Source organism: Mus caroli, chromosome 13 (genome assembly GCF_900094665.2).
Source record: "Mus caroli chromosome 13, CAROLI_EIJ_v1.1, whole genome shotgun sequence".
Taxonomy (NCBI): domain Eukaryota; kingdom Metazoa; phylum Chordata; class Mammalia; order Rodentia; family Muridae; genus Mus; species Mus caroli.
In genome coordinates this window covers 47,928,548-47,947,593 of record NC_034582.1, presented here as the reverse complement: position 1 = coordinate 47,947,593, position 19,046 = coordinate 47,928,548, and the positions used below count along the sequence as shown (strand labels likewise).

The following is a 19,046-nucleotide window of genomic DNA, read 5'->3' as shown; positions in this document are numbered from 1 at the left end:
TAAAGATCTTCAATATATCACTCCTCTTGGTTGTAAAGTATTTATTACAGTATTCTATCGTGGGCCATATGCTTCGCTAGCTCCTATTTTCTGACATTTAGGGTGTTGTAAAAATTATACCATCACAGTAATGCTACAGTGAACCTCATTTGATGTGAATCTTGGCACATCACCAAGATCATCTTGGCATGGGCTGATCAACACCCTCACTGGGTATAGAAGGGAAGAAGCAAGCCTTGTCCTGTTAAGCCACTGAAACCAGGGGCTGTTTGGTACCAGCTGTGTCTCATGGTTGGCTAACAACGAGCCTGAAGAAGCTCCAACTTGGGAATCTACATACCAGCATTTCGGGGAGACCCAGGCTCGCTCTGCGCCCACTCTTCTGTGCATTTCAGTATCACAGCCCCATTGGTCCAGGCCATGTGGCCCTGCCTGCCTGAAGACTGAATTAGTCCATGTGTCTATGGAACAGAGGCAAGCAAGCAGGTTGTATCTTTTCAAAGTGATGCTGAACAGAATGGCGACCACCAGCACGGAAGGCAAACATCTACCCCAGAGCCATTTCCTAGTTTGGGAATGCCCAGGACATTTTCACAGACACTCTGGCACCCATGGTCAGGGAATGCCTCAGGAGAGCTCAATGGGGAATAGAGGGTACCGGGCACTCTCACATGCTCCTGTGTGTGTTCTACACCTGTGGAGCCAACCATTGTGGGTAGGGAACGTTTGGTCAAGTCTGCATGAGCACCTCCTCATGCCTGTGGCCTGCAGCGCTCATGCAGAAGACCTGAGAAGCAGCTCTCTCAGAGCGGGTGGCTCCTGTGGAAAAGCTCCATGGAGGGAGAGCAGACAGGTCTTAAGGCTGACTGGGAGCTAGAGGTGGCTCAACCCTCTCGAAGTGTGCTTTCCCTTCGAGCATGAGGCTCTAAGTTCAAGTCCTAGGCACACATGTCAGAAGCCAGGTTTAACTCCAGAGCTGTGAAGGGTGGATACAGGAGGATCTCTGGGGCTGGCTGACTGACCCTAGCTCCCTGTTTACTTGAAGACAATATTGTAGCGAATGATGAGGTAGGGCACCTGGTCACTTTGGATCTCTGTGTACAGGCACAGTTGCAGGCACAGGTTTGAACCCTCTCCCCCTCCCTCTCCCTCTCTCTCTTTCTCTTTCTCTGTCACACACACACACACACACACACACATACACACAGAGGATCGAAAGAATTAATGTTAATACATATGGAATATGACAGCAAGAAACGCTGCCACAAGTCTTTATTTTTTCACAGAGTTGCTAATCACAAGGTGACTTTTCTAACTGACTTTCTGGTTGTGAGGAAGTGTAAAATGCTCTCAGTGTGCCCGAGTTAAAGACACCAACTGTGCTCCTGTGTGTGTTCTACGCCCGTGGAGCCAACCATTGTGGGTAGGGAATGTTTGGTCAAGTCTGTGCCTCGATTATGTGCAGACCTTTCCCCTGTCACTTTGTCTAGGTGGCACGATTTAACAGTCACCCGTGTACTTACCTTCATTATGTGTGTGACAGAGAATGGAGGCATGGTGACAAGGCATGCATAGTCTACAACACTAAGCATTTTACAGACGGCATTGGAGCATCTGTGGATTCTCAGGGGAGAGAGATACAGAAATCCAAGGCTATCAAAAGTAGATCTATCAAATACACATTAGAATGCAGCATCCAAGCACTGGAGCTGCTGGGATACATCTGGACCAGTTGTCTTGGTTAGGAGCTTCTGTTGCTCTGATAAAGGCTCAAAAAACCATTTTAGGGGGAAAGGGTTTATTTGGCTTACGTACTCTCAGTCACAGTCTACTGAAGGAAGGTAAGGCAGGAACCCGGAAGCAGAACGGAAGCAGAGACCGTGGAGGAACACTGCTCACTGACTTGGTCCCTACGGCTTGCTCAGCCTGCTTTCTTTCTTTTTTTCTTTTTTGTTTTTTTTTTGTTTGTTTGTTTGTTTTGTTTTTTCTTTTTTCTTTTTCTAGACAGGGTTTCTCTGTATAGCCCTGGCTGTTCTGGGACTCATTTTGAAGACCAGGCTGGCCTTCAACTCAGAAATCTGCCTGCCTCTGCCTCCCGAGTGCTGGGATCAAAGGCGTGCTCAGCCTGCTTTCTTATTGAACCCAGGAAGTTCAATAAGGGTATTGAACCTGCCTGAGGGTATCACCGTCTGCAGTGAGCTGGGGCCTCCGACATCAATCATTAGCCCAGGAAATGCCCTATAGACTTGCCTGCAGGCAAATGATGAAGGTGTTTTCTCAGCTGAGGTTCCTCTTCACAGATAATCCTGGGTTTATGTCAAGCGTTTAATTAAAACAACTGGGCTCCAGAGTTTAGAGGAGAATAAATTCTTGGAATAGAGATGAAATGTCCAACCTTGGTGAATGAAACAGCAAACACGAGATCCCTTTGACTTGAATACAGATGAACACTGTTGTACAATCCGTGAGAGACTGACACATCTACTGGGTTTCATGAACCATTACAAACAGACTACCATAGGGGCTGGAGAGATGACTCAGTGGTTAAGAGCACTGTCTGTGCTTTCAGAGAAGCCAGGCTCAATTCCCAGCACCCCCATGGCAGTTCACAACTATCGGTAACTACAATCTTCAGGCCTCCGGGGGCACTGCAAACATGTGCACACACATACATGTAAGATGAACATACATATACACAACTGCAAAAGACTAAATGATTGACTTGGGGCAGGGATTAGGGACAGCCAGGAAGACACAGGTAGACTGTACTGAGGATTAAATGGCACACAACTATGAATCTAGGAGGGCTTCAGCCCAGGCCTGTGATTCTAGCACAGGGGGTAGGGGGTGTATAGAGGCAAGGAGTTCAAGGTCATCCTGGAGAGAGTTTGAGCTAGCCTGGGCTACACGAGACCCAGAAAACCCAAACAATAGAAAGTAGCAAACACAAAGCTAGGGGTGGTGGTCAATCACTGTGATTCTAATACGTAAGAGGCTGAGAAGAGGTGTTGAGTTTGAGGCTAGCTTGGGCTGCAAATTGAGATCCTGTCTCAAAAACAAAACGCTATTAAGAGGGGGAAAGGAAGAAGGTGGCAGGAGAGAGGAGGAAGGGAGGCAGAGATAACCCAACAACAACAGGAAACTCTTTAAAAAAACCCAGACAATTCCCTCTGAAAATGGAATTGAAGAGTGAATCTAAGCAGACCATAAACCACTGAGGAAATAGCACAGAGGATATAAATGCTTCTCTCCTCAGCATGGTATAAGTGCCAGGAGCAGATGGTTTGACCAGGAATTCTACCAAACAGCCAAGGAGCAGTTCCCACTCAGAGTGTTCCAGAGAGGTCTCTCTCTGACCCACCTTTTGGGGAACTGCTTTATAGAGTCACTCCTGGACTATGGATATGCAGCTCCCCTCAAGTTCAGAAGCCCTTACGTGGTGGCACATGTGTCCAGCCGTGTATTACAGGAGGGGACCGTGGCAAAGTGGCTTATTTAAGTGGCTGTGCATTGAGAGTCTGTTCAGATGGTTTCCCACAGTAATCATTTACATCCTATGGTAGGTCACCCTTCCCAGACCCTGGGTACAGAAACAAGACTCTGCTCACTGCTCCAGAAAACCGCTACACACAGCCCAAGAACCAGGCCATACAGAGTAAAACATCAGAGTGTTTCAAATTCTTATTTTAGTTTTTATTATTTCTAATGCGTGTTTTGCCTGCTGGTATGTGTGTGTGCCATGTATGTGCCTGGTACTCGAGGGGACAGGAGAGGGCATTGGATTCTCCCTGGAACTGGAGTTACAGATGATTGTGAGCCACTGTGTGCGTGCTGGGACTCAGATCAGCTCCTCTGCAAGAGTGAGACGTGCTCTTCACTGCTGAGCCATCTTCTCAGCCCACTAGAATATTTTATTTTCCGTCTTCACAAAACCAAACACCAAAACCCATAAGTTTACCCTTGTTTATCACTGCTGTGTTTTATTTGGTCTATACATTGTAAATGGTTAAATAAGGTTAACACCTAAATATTCAATTTTTAGTCCTTTATGTGAAAATACTCAAAATCTTTTTTTTTTTTTTTTTTTAATTAAGGAGGCCAGCTATGGCAGCACTTGGGAGGCAGAGGTGGGAGGATCTCTGTGATTTGAGGCTCGCCTGGTCTACAAAGTATGTTCCAGAACAGCCAGGGCTAAGTATAGGCCCTGTCATTCTGGGTGGCATCCTTCCGATCTGCTTCCTGTGCGTGTGTATAGCTAGGGCCTAGGGCCTGACCCACTGCCCATGGTTTCTGGGATAACTCCTAAAGGAGGTAAAAGTGTTGTTGGAAAAGTTCACCAGGAAAAGAACATTCCCGTTACAGAAGAAAATTCCAAAACTGAGACAGAAATAAAGACCACGATGCAGCCACAGAAGAATCTCGACCTTCTTGAACACTGAAAAGCTAGCTGCTACGGTTGCTCCCATTACAAGAGGATTCTCAGTGAAAATCGGGCCTTATGCATGAGATCAACCAGGTAAGCTTGTAAAAACGGACATTATCTGTAACAGGAACAACAGAGTCACCTCTGTGTAAAAGCTGGGGACCACACAGCCACAAAAAGCATCCCCTGCAGGAGGACCTAATTGAGGACTGCCTGAGAGAGCAAGGATTGCTGCTGCAGACAATGCCAGCCAATCAGGAACTGCTGTTTAGAGGAGATGTTTGCTTGGGACCAATGGGCCATAGGTGGAGCGGATTAAATGAGCTTGCAGCAGTGCTCAGATGAGCTTTCTGAAGAGTTTCTCCTCTGCTCCCGGAGTCTGTGTCATTGATTCTGCTCCATCTCACCTCCTCCCCACAAGGGCAGGTAGGGTCAGGCGTCGAGTGGTCCAGGACACAGGTAGCAGTATCTTAAGGGAGTCATCAGGTTCCTTTCCCACTGAGAATGCAAGTACATTTCTCAGAAGTCAGTTGATCTGGTAAAGCATCTCAAAGTCCTGAATCACTCCATGATTGTGAACAATTTGCCTGAACCCCATCTCAGTGGAAGGTAGTTTAAAAAAAATGCAGAAAACACTCGCCTAAACCACGTGAACGCAAAGAGAAAACTGCCTTCCTAGGACGCGAACAGATCCTAGTGCAGGATTAAGGAACGTTCTGAAGTGAATTTGTCAGGCTGGGAATGACGACATTCGTAAAGCATGGGTGGAATGAAGAGAGACACAGATAAAGGAAACATCTGAGCCTTTGATTTCCCCTGGAAACTGTGCAGTGGAAACGCTCATTTCCAGTGAGGCACATCGTTGAACTGCACCTATAAATTTGACAGATGACTATTTGCATAGCCTTCTAAGTAAAGACAGCAGATTCTTCATTTCTTACCCGAGGATTTGATTTAAATAAATATGTGCCTATTACATTTCCTTCTTCATCTACACCCTGGGCGTTTTGTTTAAGAAAAGGGTTACACAGTTTGTTTGCTTATTTGTTTTTTATTGAAATATAAAAGGGAAGCCTTACATAATGAAAATGCTTCATTTTGTTCAGGCTGGGGTAGAAAAAAAAAAAGGAATTGTTTACCTGTAACTGACTGACATCAGCTTCCACTATTGTAAAAATCAGAGTAAAACCAGCACTTTGGCATAAAATTTGAATTTGCACACGAACTCACAAGCCACAAGAGAGCGGCCGTCATCGATCATGGGTTTGAGCAATGTGAGCATCACACATGACCCTGCACTACTAACCAAACCACAATAGTATTACCTAGATCTAAGTATATTTGTTTGTGAATATAAAATTGAAACAATAAATGACAAAGTCGACAAGCGTGTTTGTGTGGTGGGTACTGCCATGGCTTTGATGGCTTATAAAAATAATAACTATGGAAATAGTAATAGTCACTATGACAAGAAGCTTTTGAAATCCATCTAGTCCTGCGTTCAATTAAATTGGAATATTAGTCTAAAAAAATAATGTCGTTGCCATCCCATTTTTCAGCTTCATGTCATGTCTAATTGCATCTTAGTACCTCTCTTCCCCCCTTAGTCAAAGAGATAAACCATCTAAAAGTGGAGAATAATCTGTCAATTGTCCATCTTTTCTCTTACTGCTGTGAGATGTTAAAGGGAGGGGCAGGAATCTCCAGGGAAGTAGGAAAAAAATAAAGGTGTCTGCAGATGCCAAGACTGTTGGCACAGTCCAAGTGAGGGACTGTACACTCAAACACCGGGATGAGGGGGAGGGTTTGGACATATGCAAAGTATATGACAATCACCTTGTAGTCCATAGACTAACACCCAGGTATGGAAAAACCTTTTGAGTTGTTGGTTGTTGAGTTATTGAGTCTCTGAGAGCCTCTCGAAGCATTTTAGGCAGTTGCTGCTGCTCTTGGTTGAAGGGAAGTCCTATCTCTGAAGACTGAGCGCATTTTGGACATGGGGATTAAAGGATCAACCTGAAAGCCTCCTTTCTGAGGAATAGCTTTAGTTACCAGAAAATGCTAAACTGGCTGACGAGGTAATCAATAGCCCAACAGGAAAGTAATCAATAGCCCAACCCAGCTTTGATGCCTATGAACCACAGGAGTGACTAGCACGGTGGTGGTAACCAACAGCTGTCTAACTGGACAGAAGGCCTGCTTAACAGCAGGGAAATCATACTTGGTACTGGAAACCTAATCAATGACCCATAGCTAGTGAGGTCACAGATCTCTGAGGAGAGTGGACTACCACTGGTTTTCTAAGCGAGCATAATTACTAATGACATTCTAAATACACATCCTGGTACCCGAAGATAAGTAGCACTAACATCTCATCATTGAAGCTTCCTTATGAAGCAGAGACTGTCACAGAAAGCCATCACTGGAAATATACCGAAAACAACTTACCAGAGGTACCCAGCCCTAATTGATACATCTACAACAGAACCCTCCCATCTAAGGTTCAGGGAACATCTTAGACGATGAGGTGGCCAGAGTGCAGGAGCCACAGGACCAGGAAGTCTGTTGTGAGATTGTTTCTTCTAGATATGGCGGGGAACGTACACCAAAGAAATCTCAACAACTGGCTACTCAAAGAAGATCTGACCAAGGACAGCACCAGTTGATGTGCCAATGGAGATGGGAGAAGTCTCAAGGGTCCCCACTAAACAAGAAGGCAACAGATAGGCCAGAGGGCGAGCTAGACAGCTTACAGATGGAGTCACACACACACAGTCGACAGCAACACCAGAGCTCCTCCCTCTGCCCACTGTGGTTTTAGGGTCATTGATTTGTGAGAGTTTGTCATCAACATAAAGTGTTATTTTATTTCTTTCTCCAATCTGTAAGACATTTTCACTTCTTTTCTGACTGGCGAGGACTTGAATAAGGCTGCTGAGTCTCTCTTGTTTTGCATCACTGAATGGGTTACTGGCTATCTGTCTGCTTTCTATGTGCGCCTTTATTGGGCTGTGGTTAAGTTCACCAGGCTGCTGAGAGTTTTGGGTGAGAACTTGGCTGGGTGTTTTCAAATATCTATCTACATCTCTCTATCTATATCTACAGACCATGGGATTTTCATAATTCTATCCCCGTGCCCCTAAAGGATGAATCTACTTGGCCATAAGGTATGGTTCTTCTAATGTGTTATTGGATTCAGTTTGCTAGTGCTTTTAAAAAATAATTTAAATTTGTATTTGACACATAGACTTGTTCGTTTTTTTTATAGGTTGCCCTGTGATGTCTTGTGTAATGTTCAAAACAAGGTAAGCTTTGTCTCCCATTTTGGAAGGAAAGGGCTTTTGCAGCATCTCATCAGCAATAAACATAAAATTACAAGGCTTGCTTCTCCCATGTCTCTTTCTGGTTTTGGAATCAAAGAATTATGGCCTTGAGAGTCAGAAAATGTTCTTCCACCTTCTAGTTTTGGGGAATAGTCTTTAAATCTTGAGAGAGATATGGCCAGCAAAGCCATCTGGTACAGTCTTGAGCTTTTCCTGTGGAGAGTTTTTATCAATTCCTGGTCTATTTGATTTTTATACCCACTAGTGATTCCTTGGAAGGGATTGAGTGCAGAAACCAGAGGAAGAGGATGATGGGGCTGGGGGATTAAAGATGTTCATAGCCATTGACATCTCAACACTCTTTATTTGGAACAAGACCAGGTGTCCATGGTCCCAAAGGCATTTTGTAGAGAATCACACAGAAGTGACTTTCTTGCCAGACTGGACACAGGGCAGGCTGCACATTGTTGCTAACTCATGGTTCTGGAACATCTGGTAGTGGCCGTAACTACGCCATTCTGGAATCCACACTGGCACCATCTTGTCTAAACCTTGATCTGGCCCTCACAGCTTTTATTTCCTTTAGGAGTTAGGGTTCTGGGAGCTTGTCTGCTTCTTATGCTGCTGTTCAGTTTGCTAGTATGTAATTATTTATCTCCTCTTATGACCCTTTTAACCTTGTGGCATTGTTACAGTGCTGTTTTTATATTTCTAACTTTATTTGTGTTTTCTAAAAATTTTTTTTCCTATTTACGTTAATGAGAATTTTCCAGTTTTATCTTGTTTAAAAAAATGCCAATTCATAGTTTCACGGTTATTTTCTCATTTTCTACTTCCTGTTTTGTTCACCTCACTCTGATCTTCATTGTTTCCTTCGTCTGGCTCACTGTGTTTTTTCCCCTTCTGGTTTTTGGTGGCTGGAGTTGGACAGTTGATGTGAGCTCTCTCCCTTTGTAGACAGGCAGGGCCACAAGTTCCTCAGAGGACTGTTTATGTCTCACCCCAAGTTTTTGTGTATTGTTTGCCTAGTCTTTTGTCTTGGGCCTCTTTTCTAATCCACTGTTAGCTTTTATTACTTTATTCCATCCAGGGCTGTTCAAGAGTACATTGTTTAATTTCCACGTGTGTAAATTTCCCATCTTCTTTCTCACAGTTTTTTTTTTTTTTTTTTTTTTTTTTTTTTTTTTTTTTTTTTTTTATTTCTTTTTCCTTAGCCATCTCACAAAGTTCGAAGATGAGTCCCTTGAAGGCTGTTAAGTTTCTTCCTTTTTCCTGACACACAGGAGACACGGATCTATGNTTGTCTTGGGCCTCTTTTCTAATCCACTGTTAGCTTTTATTACTTTATTCCATCCAGGGCTGTTCAAGAGTACATTGTTTAATTTCCACGTGTGTTAATTTCCCATCTTCTTTCTCACAGTTTTTTTTTTTTACTTTTTTTTTTTTTTTTTTTTTTTTTTTTTTTAGTTCCTTTTCCTTAGCCATCTCACAAAGTTCGAAGATGAGTCCCTTGAAGGCTGTTAAGTTTCTTCCTTTTTCCTGACACACAGGAGACACGGATCTATGCAAGCTGGGGAGGAAAGCGTGCCCTGCTGCTGATGGTGGAATGTTGCAGCGCCTGCTTGGACCACGTGGCTTACCGTATTGTTTTAGTCAGCTGTTTCCATAGTGGCTCCTGGCACGCAAGCATTGTTTGTTATGGGCTATGGTGTACTAAGGTCTCCCCCTAGCCTTATGCTGCTGCGTCTCCCTAGGTCTCTCCGTATTTGTTCCTCATGAGTTTATCTTTATGTAAATATCTCTTAGGCCTTCTGAATTTATGGCCCTTTGAGCAGCTTGTCTCCTGTGACAGTTTAGACCAAAAGCCTCTTTTATGACAGGTGGCCAGTGTCTTTTGAGCTCCTGTTTGCACGGAACATCCTTTCTGTCCTCTGGTTTTGTGCTCATACATGTACTTACATGGAAATTAGTTACTTTAAAGAATGCATAGCTGGGTATTTTATTAAAGTATACACTTAATTATTCTATGGCTTCTTTTTGCATGTGTATATGTGTGTTGTGCATGTATATGTTCATGTTCACATGTATGTGGGTACATGTATGTACAGTTGTACATACTTATGGGTCCATATAACCATGGAGTCGCAGAGCCAATCACCCTCCATGTTACTTACTGAGTCTCTGTCTCCTGTGTCTCCTGCTGGACCTGGAGCTTATCAATTCCGATGAATCTCACTAGCCAGCTTGCTCTGGGGATGGCCCGTCTCTGCTTCTTGAGGGCAGGGATCACAGGCCTGGTTTATAGTGGATTCGAGAGATCCAGAACTTCAGCCCTCAGACTTAGGAGGCCTAGCCTTTGTCTGCGGAGTCACCTTTACAGTCTCTAGTCTGTGTGTGTTTTACTGGAATTTTAACCCATTTACATTGCAAGTAACCACAGATAGGTGAGGGAGGGGCTTATTGGCAGTTTTATTAGTTGTTTTCGTTTTTTTGTTTTTGTTTTTTGTTTTCTTTCTTTCTTCTTCTTCTTCTTCTTCTTCTTCTTCTTCTTCTTCTTCTTCTTCTTCTTCTTCTTCTTCTTCTTCTTCTTCTTCTTCTTCTTCTTTTTTTTTTTTCTGAGACAGGGTTTCTCTGTGTAGCCCTGGCTGTCCTGGAACTCACTCTGTAGACCAGGCTGGCCTCGAACTCAGAAATCCACCTGCCTCTGCCTCCCAAGTGCTGGGATTAAAGGCGTGCGCCACCATGCCCAGCCTTATTAGTTGTTTTCTATTAACTTAGTCCTCCCCCTTCTCTTCCCCCAATCCTACTTCTTCCCTCTGTGTGATTGGATGATTTGTTTGCAAATGATCTTCTGATTCACCCTCTCGCTCTCTCTTGCTCATCTGAATTGATAACATATTGAGAGTGATTGGCTCTGTGACTCCATGGGCATATGCATCCATAAGTATGTACAACTGTACACACATGTACCCACATTCATGTGAACATGAATGTATACATGCACACCACACACATATACACATGCAAAAATAGAGCCATTTTCTTTGCAGCCTCCTTCGTTTGTAGAGGTCTTGATTAGACAACCACTTTCGTCACCCAGGAAGTTCCACTCCTCTTCCCTCCCCCTCCTCCTCCACACCTTCAGCCATCACTGTTGCTCTTTCACAGTGTGATCTCATTGGTGCGGCTACTTAATGTTCAGTATTTACACAGTTCTCGTCTTCTAACTTCTGTGTTAGAGTACCCTAGGATTCACACCCTCTATGTCACGCAGCGGCACACTCCCGTGTCTACAGTCAACCTTCGCTGGTGAGTTTTAAACTTTCAGGCTGCTATTTTCACCATCCATTGAGTTTCAGTGTGAAAGCCTGCCTTCAGTGCTGAGTGTGTGGTAGTTCTGGTCAGCTCTTGTTTTACCAGCTCTACTGGATTCTTTCATATGCTAATCTGTATTTTCCCCTACATAAGGTCACGCAGTCTGTGGATAAAGGTGTGTGTGTTGCCCACCATGCTACAAGGACTCTGTGTGTCTGTTTGTCTGTTTTAGAAAAGTATCCTAAACCACAGCCGAGGAGGCCTCAAGTCTCACTAACTCCAGATTGAAAGGCATCTTTGGAAGCATCCAGACACTCATTTCTTCCTTTCCCAGGGCTCACCCTGGGCTCACACAGTCCCCGGGGTACATCGAGGAGAAGGCCCTCCTGTCATAGAACTGTGGCAGAGGCCAGGAAAGATGTCACATAAGGATGACAGTCACAGCTTTGAGAGAATTCTAGCAGGGACGTCACTGGGACAGAGAGTATCTTCCATTCAGCCGAGCACTTCATCTGATCCAGAAACCTCTTTGTACCTCCTTACACGTTGCTATTCCTGGCCTGTCATGCACTCTTCCTAGGACAGATGCCCACGCTTCTGGGAATCCATTCCATTGCTATTCTTCAGGTTGTAGAGAAGAAAGCCAAATCTATGACTTGGTCCTGTCCCACATCTGGTCTTAGTTCTGCCCACTGGTGTTTTACATTTCTGTGTTTCTACCATGCTCTCCCTGAAGAAACGGTGGTAGATTGAATCTGGGGTATCCCCAAAGGCCTGTGTATCAAAGTCTTGGTTCCCAGTGATGGCATCAGGACCTCCGAAATCTGTAACATCACATAGTTGGGACCCGCAGACCTGTTGCCAAGACAACAGCCACCATATTCCCAGAATCCACTTGGCTCACCTCCCACCTTTACCTGCGTTACGCCATTATCCATATATCATTATTCATTATCTCTCTCTCTCTCTTCCCCCTTCTCTTTCTGCTTCCACCTTCCTTGCCCCTCTCTCTCCCAATAAACCTCTTACATGGGGAACTGTTTTGGCCTAGTGTGCTGTGTTCAGACTCGAGCCGCTATTCTAACACATAGGCTCACCAGAGCCTAGTGGGGGTCTTTAGGTCATTGAGAGCCCATCCCAGAGAGAACAGTAGCCCTCCAGCCAGTTCCTCTACCTCTCATGGTTGCATGACCATAAGGTGAATGGTTTGGCTCTGACATTTTCCTCCTGTGAATGTGAATCTGCCTACTATTGGTCCAAAGCAGCAGGACATGGTGACCATGGACTAGAATCTCTCGAACTGAGACAAATTACCCTTTTCTCTCTATAAATGAATTATGTCCGTTATTTTTATTACAATAGAAATCTAACAGAGATGTGAAATCCAAGGCTGGAAGTAACTGACTAAATTGCCTGCAGACTTCCCAGGACTGGGAGTCAGGGCATCGACACACGTGGGTGACCTTAAACCTCCAGCAGAAGAAGGCTGAGAAGCAGAGAGCCCCAGCCCATACTGACAGCTTCAGAGCGTGGCAGACTCTCTCATACTTGCATCATAAGCTCTAGGATCACTCTCACACAGCTGACAGTCACTCTGCTCCTGCTGGTGGTGCAGGGACAAAAACACTACAAATCTCCTGCTCTGAGGCAGACCCCAGGTCCTGGGAGGACCAAGACACACCCCCCGACTCTCTGATAACTCCAGCTCAGAAAGCTGGAGACTCAAGAATGAAATTTAAGTCTGGCCTTAGGTTAGAAAGAAAACTGGTAGGTCGTTTACTTCCGTAGATGAATTTGAACTTGAAAGGAGAGGAAACCAAATTTGGTTTCCCTTCTGTAGTCTTTCTATCAGTGCTTGATCTTCATGGCACAGAAAGTGAAACTTCTGGCGGTGTGGTACAGCCCCGCCACTGTGGTGTGGTGTGGAACAGGCTCCGGCCGAGTGATGCAGGCTTGGCTCCACTGAGCACCAGCTGAGTGACTTCAGATGCTCAGTCCCCATTGCATTACTGTAAAAACATCAGAGAGAAAGAAGCTCAAACAGAAGAAAGAACGAGGTTCTCTCTGGCCTTCATTTTGGTGGTTTTGGGCCATGACAGATTGGTTGGCCCTGTCATTTGGACACACACATGGCAAGGTTGTGCAGCAGGAGGGTCCATACACAGAGAATTCCCAACAGAGGAATCTCTAATGGCCAAGAAACACTTAAAGAAATGTTCAACATCCTTAGCAATCAGGGAAATGCAAATCAAAATGACTCTTGAGAATCCTCCTTACACCCACTAGAATGGCTAAGCTCAAAATCTCCAGTGACATCAAATGTTGGCGAGAATGTGGAGGAAGGGGGAACACTCCTCCATTTCTGGTGGGAATGCAAACTTGTACAGCCACTCTGGTAATCAATTTGGTGGTTTCTCAGAAAATTGGGAATAGTTCTATCTCAAGATACCACTCCTGGGTATATACCCAAAAGATGTTCCACCACACCACAAAGACACCTGCATAACTATGTTCATAGCAGCTCTATTCATAATAGCCAGAACCTGGAAACCCAGATGTCTCTCAACTGAAAAATGGACAAAGAAAATGTGGTGCATCAATACAGTGGAATACTACTCAGCTATTAAAAAGAAGGACACCATGAAATTTGCAGGCAAATGATAGAACTAGAAAATTTCACCCTGAGTGAAGTAACCCAGACCCAAAAGGACATACATGCATGGTATGTACTCACTAATAAGTAGATATTACAGGATACCCATGATATACCCCACAGATCCCAAGAAGCTCAATAACAAAGAGGGCTACTGAAAGTCTCTCCTGGATCACTTTCACGTTATCCATAGAGAAACAGTCTCTCATCAGAACCCAGACCTCCCCAGTTCAGAAGGTCTGCGTAGCCAGCTTGCTCCGGGGATCCACTCTTTCTGCCCTCTGAATGCTGGAATAAGAGACAAGCTCTGCTCACTAGACTTTTATGTGGGCATAGGAGATCTGACCTCTGGAAAATGCTTTACCCTCTGAGCCATGCGCCAACCTGAGCGAGAGGGGTCACTTGTGATCTACGGGTGTCAGACATGTCATGAAAGCAACATGTAGACTTATGTCTCTGTCTTGGAGGATGGTCACTCTCTGTGGGGTCAGTGCTGTGGTAAAGCATAGGCCACCGTAGAGTAGTGTAGTGGGTTGGCCTGATGCCACTTCTATTCTAATGCTAATCTGGGCCCCCCAAAATTGGATGCCCTCCCACTCCACCCTCGAGAGGAGAGTCCACACATAGACACTAGCTAAGTGATCCTGTCTCTAGTTAATTGTGATTGGTAAATAAAGATGCCAACAGCCAATGGCTGGACAAAAGAGACACAGGTGGGCTTTAGGTTTCCCAGATTTGGGGTTGGAAAAGAGAAAGAGAAGAAGAATGTTCAGGAGAGGAGAAGGGAGACGCCACCGTGGGTTAAGGGTTAAGAGAACATTGCCCTATGGGCTGAATGCCCAGTTGGAGTTAAGAGCAGCCCAGATGGAACATAGTAAATAGTAAGTAATAACTCAGGGAGAGTAGATTCTAGCAGCATTGGAGGGTAGGCATCTGCCCTGTTCTTGTGTTATTCAGGGCTTATTGTAAATATAAAGGCTGTTGAGTGTGCCTTTCATCCAGGCAGTAACCAAAGGCTGGGTAGAAGCCCTGGGCTGGGATTCTAAATAATTTCTACTACAGAGTAGCACCTTATAAATATGTGTTTCTGTCATTTCAGCCCCAGCTACAGCAACTTGACCCATTTAAACCTGAATCTCAATTGTTCACACTCAGAGTGGGGAAAGTGTTTTATGACATCAAGACAGTCACCTTACCCAGTGGTCAAGGATCCTATGAAACTGTTTTAGTTGCGGCTTGCAAACTTAAAAACTGTATCTGGGGGAGGGGTGACTTTGCCCCACGTGGCTTCCCCAACCCTGGCTTTGATGTCATTGCAGATGGCTGAGTACTTTGTAGGATTTGACCCAAACCAAACCAAACCAAACCCTTCGAGGATGGACAGACCTGAACCTGCTGTGCTACTGAACTCTTGGGATTCCACCACCAGGGAGGCTGAGGCAGGAGAATTGGAAATTAGAAACCAGCTGGGATTTATAATGAGTTTAAAGCTAGCCTGAGCCATATAATGAGGCCCTTTCTCAAAGCATATATAACTCCCCCACCCCAATACTAACAACAATGAAAAGAGAGAGTCCCAAAAGCAGAGTCTTGGGGTGCCTCTAATTTCTCAGAGTGATTGATGAAGCTTCCAGTATGTCTAGATGCTGTTCTCTACAGTAGGATACTGCAGCAGACCTGGCTAGCATTCTACAGTCTGTGTGAATGAATTGAGATGCTGGAAGTCAGAGAGCCTGTAGTTCAAATGCCCTTATCAGAGGCAGCCATGTGCTTTTAGGGAAGTCAGAGAAGGAAATGACCAGTCTTGTTCCTCCTCTTACCTTTGAACTGCCATGAGACCAGCTCTGAGCTGTTTTGGCGTGTTCCCTCAGATTTGGGGTACTGACTTGGCCAGCACTCCGACATGGTGCAGATGGGAACACTGTGACTAAACACAGCCCCAGTGCAGTCCTGGGGCCAAGAGGCCAGCGTGGCTGACGAGGCATCTGAATCTGCTATTCTCTGTGCCACTGTCTCTCCAGGCTTCTGGGCATGGCCACCAATGAGGGGGCACATCCAGGCAAAGCTGAGGGCTGTGTGTCTCATCCTGATTCTTTGGAGAGGGTGTGATCATTCTAGGTCTTGCTCTGAGATTCTCTTCTTTAGAGATTACTGGCAGAGGTGGTGAAGGCATGGCTGAAGGGGCCGAAGGCCGTTACTTTAGACATGACATGCTATGGCTTCTGGAAGGGAGGATGGAGGTCACGGAGAAGTGTCCACACAAAACACTGCTCTCAATCTGAAGAGGACGATTTTCTTCTGCGCTAAATACAAGCGACTAGGGCTTGGGTGGCATGTTCCCCCATGGAAGCATCACTGGTAAAAGCTGCAAATAAAGCATTTGACCAAACTGTGATTCACTGCTGGGAATCACAAGCAGCATGATAGGTGGGTTACGGCAAATACTCTGCTATTGGACTCACCCACTGCCTGATGCCTTATACGCTTCCAGGCTGTTGGAGCTGAGGTCCATGAATAACATCCTCTGGAGATTTTACCCAACATTCTGATGTCAGGTCAGACACAGGTCGATGGGAGCAGCCTGATAGATCCTACTCAAGGGCCACAGTGGAGGGTCCCAGATGATGGCCACACAGGACTCTTCCTATATGGGGTCCCCTTGACAGGCGGGCATTCTTGGCTACTTGAATTTTCCATTTATTCCAATCATTGTGGGGCCTCAGAGAAGGGCACAGAGTAGAACATTCTAGACAACAGTACTTTGAACCACCATCTGCCTGATATCTGGTCTGACCCTCTTTCTTTTACCCCCCAGGGTTGTCTCTGCCTTGAGTGTAATCCTGTCCCACCACTGCTGAGAGTCACAGCCTCAGAAACCATCATGCAAGAGATTTGGCCATCAAGTACTGACTCAACTCATCTCTATTGAGTTAGTGAAGGCAGACCAGAAGCCACAGGTGAGCGCCTGTCCCAAAGGCGGCTTTCCACCATGTCTCCCATACCTGTAACTGGACATGTGTGCCTGGTCTTGAACCATTTGTAGTCCTGGGACTAAGATGAAGAAGCAAGACGATCATATACAGGACAAAATCAGTCGGAGAGACGGACCTTAGTCATTACTATCAATAGTGTCTTAATGCAATATTCTAAAGATTTATTTATTTAATGTATATGAGTACACTGTAGCTGTCTTCAGACACACCAGAAGAGGGCATTGGATCCCATTACAGATGGTTGTGAGCCTCCATGTGGTTGCTGGGAATTGAACTCCAGACCTCTGGAAGAGCAGTCGGTGCTCTTAACCACGAAGCCATCTCTCTAGCCCTTGATGCAATATTTTAAAAAGTCATGATCCACAAGCAAAATGAAGACATATTGGGAAGTAGATCCATGCATGGAGCAGAGGAAATACAGATACTGTGTCAGGCCCCACAATCTAATCCAATCAGGAAAATACCAGACAAACCTAACCTCAGGCCAGGTTGAGGATTAGCTGCCTGGTTCTCTGCCAAAGTCGAGGGGATGAAGATACAGGAGCCTGCACATGTGGACACAAGGCATGATGTCCCCAGCCCCTGGGGTCCTGGCACAGAAGACCATTAGTGGGAATCCTGCTAAAACCAGAGTGCGGCTGCTGTAGAGTTGTCAATGCTACTGTCCTATGGTTAGGGGAGGAGGGGCTGGGAGGACGTTGTGGTTCCTCTTATCCATGGAATCTGTTATAGGACCCTAGCAAAAGCTCAAGACCAGGGAAAGTGCTGAGGCCTCCGTACACTGATATTCCTCTAAATACATATGACAAACTTTAATTTCTAAATGAGGCCCAGGGGCAGATTAACACCAGCTAATGAGAAAGCAGGACAACCACAGTGATACACTAGTGAAAACTGTTGCACATGTAAGAGTGTCTTTTCTCTGGACTAGTTCACAAGAGAGTTTCAGACTAAGTAGACCTCTCAGCTAATGGAAATGTGGCTAAACACAGGTCTCAGATGGGAGGACTCATGGGCAAGAGAGCTTGGCACTAGTTTGAAACTCTCTCAAAGTTTAAAAAAAATGAACCACCTGATTTGCCCTTGTGGCCCACTCCAAATCAACAATTAAGGGAACAATATAGAAATCAGCACACAAGAATGGACAGGGCTGGGCTGATGACTCGGTGAACAAAGCGCTTGCTAAGCAGGCTGGAGTCCTGGAATGGAGAGTCCCTGATCCCAGGGAAGCAGGGTGGGCTTGCCACCCTGTCATCCAGAGTTTACAAGGCATGCATAGGCTGGCTACCCCAGTCTCCTCAGCAAACTGTGGGCTCAGTGAGAGATTCTGCCTCATACAAAATGGAGAGCAGCCTTTGAAGACACCTGATGTCAACCTCTGGCCTCCACACAGAGGCACACAGACATTCGAGAGCTCCCCCTATGGTAACATGAATGCATACACATGTGCATGCGTGCTCACGCACACACACACACACACACACACACACACACACACACACACACACACACTGCGTGTATGTAAGCACATAAAAAACAGTAGCAACAGCCAAGGAAAGGTCTAAGAAAGCTTTCTCTGCATCTCCCTAGCTGTGTGGAAACTACTCGCTGCTGAGGAATGAAAGCTGTGACAGGTAGAAATCTTGAGCTGCATCATAGATGTCATCAAAGACATCATCAAAGATGTCCTTGTAGACATCGAACAGGTCATGTGAGCTGGGATTCCTTTCTAACTGGTCATGGAGCTAGGTTGGTGGCACCAGAATCAGGTGCAACCAGGGGTGCCCCAAATGACCTCCCACAGGCCTTTGAGGATCGCAGGGTCTCGAAGGATCTAATATAGTGGGGATTGAACCCAGAGCCTCTCATGGCCTTGACAGAAGCTCTGTCACTGGGCATCTTCTTACATTTTATCTTTTTGAGACCAGGGCTTACTAAGTTTCCCAGGCAGACCTTGAACTCACCATCCTCCTGCTCCAGCCTATCAGGTAGCTGCAATTGCAAGCCTGTGCTTCCCAACTCAGCAGAACCATTATAACTGAAGAAATTAGTGGTCCAAGGGTGTGGTGCAGAGGTTAACTCAGTGGTAGGGGCTTGCATTGGATCACAACTTGCTGGGGTTGAGGGTGCAGTCCAGTCAGTGTAACATTTGCATCCAAGAGGTTCCATCCCGAGAAAAGCACCTGAGCAGCTGGGGCGCAGGGTCTGCTGACACTCGCCAACTGCCCACAACACCCGCCACAGGATCTTAAGACTTCTGGTGAGGGGAGCACAGCTTCTGCTCCAATCCAATTGCGCGGGACCTGAGACTGCATTAGTTAGGGAAGCAGAAACCAGCC

General features: G+C 45.6%; 1 long non-coding RNA gene across 1 annotated transcript; it reads left to right on the top strand.

The window, feature by feature from the left end:
• Nucleotides 1–243: 243 nt before the first annotated feature.
• Nucleotides 244–5,803, top strand: LOC110308065. The gene is made up of 3 exons (XR_002379509.1): nucleotides 244–486; nucleotides 2,301–2,399; nucleotides 4,095–5,803. It is a non-coding gene; the product is annotated as an uncharacterized LOC110308065 (long non-coding RNA).
• The last annotated feature ends 13,243 nt before the right edge of the window (nucleotides 5,804–19,046 follow it).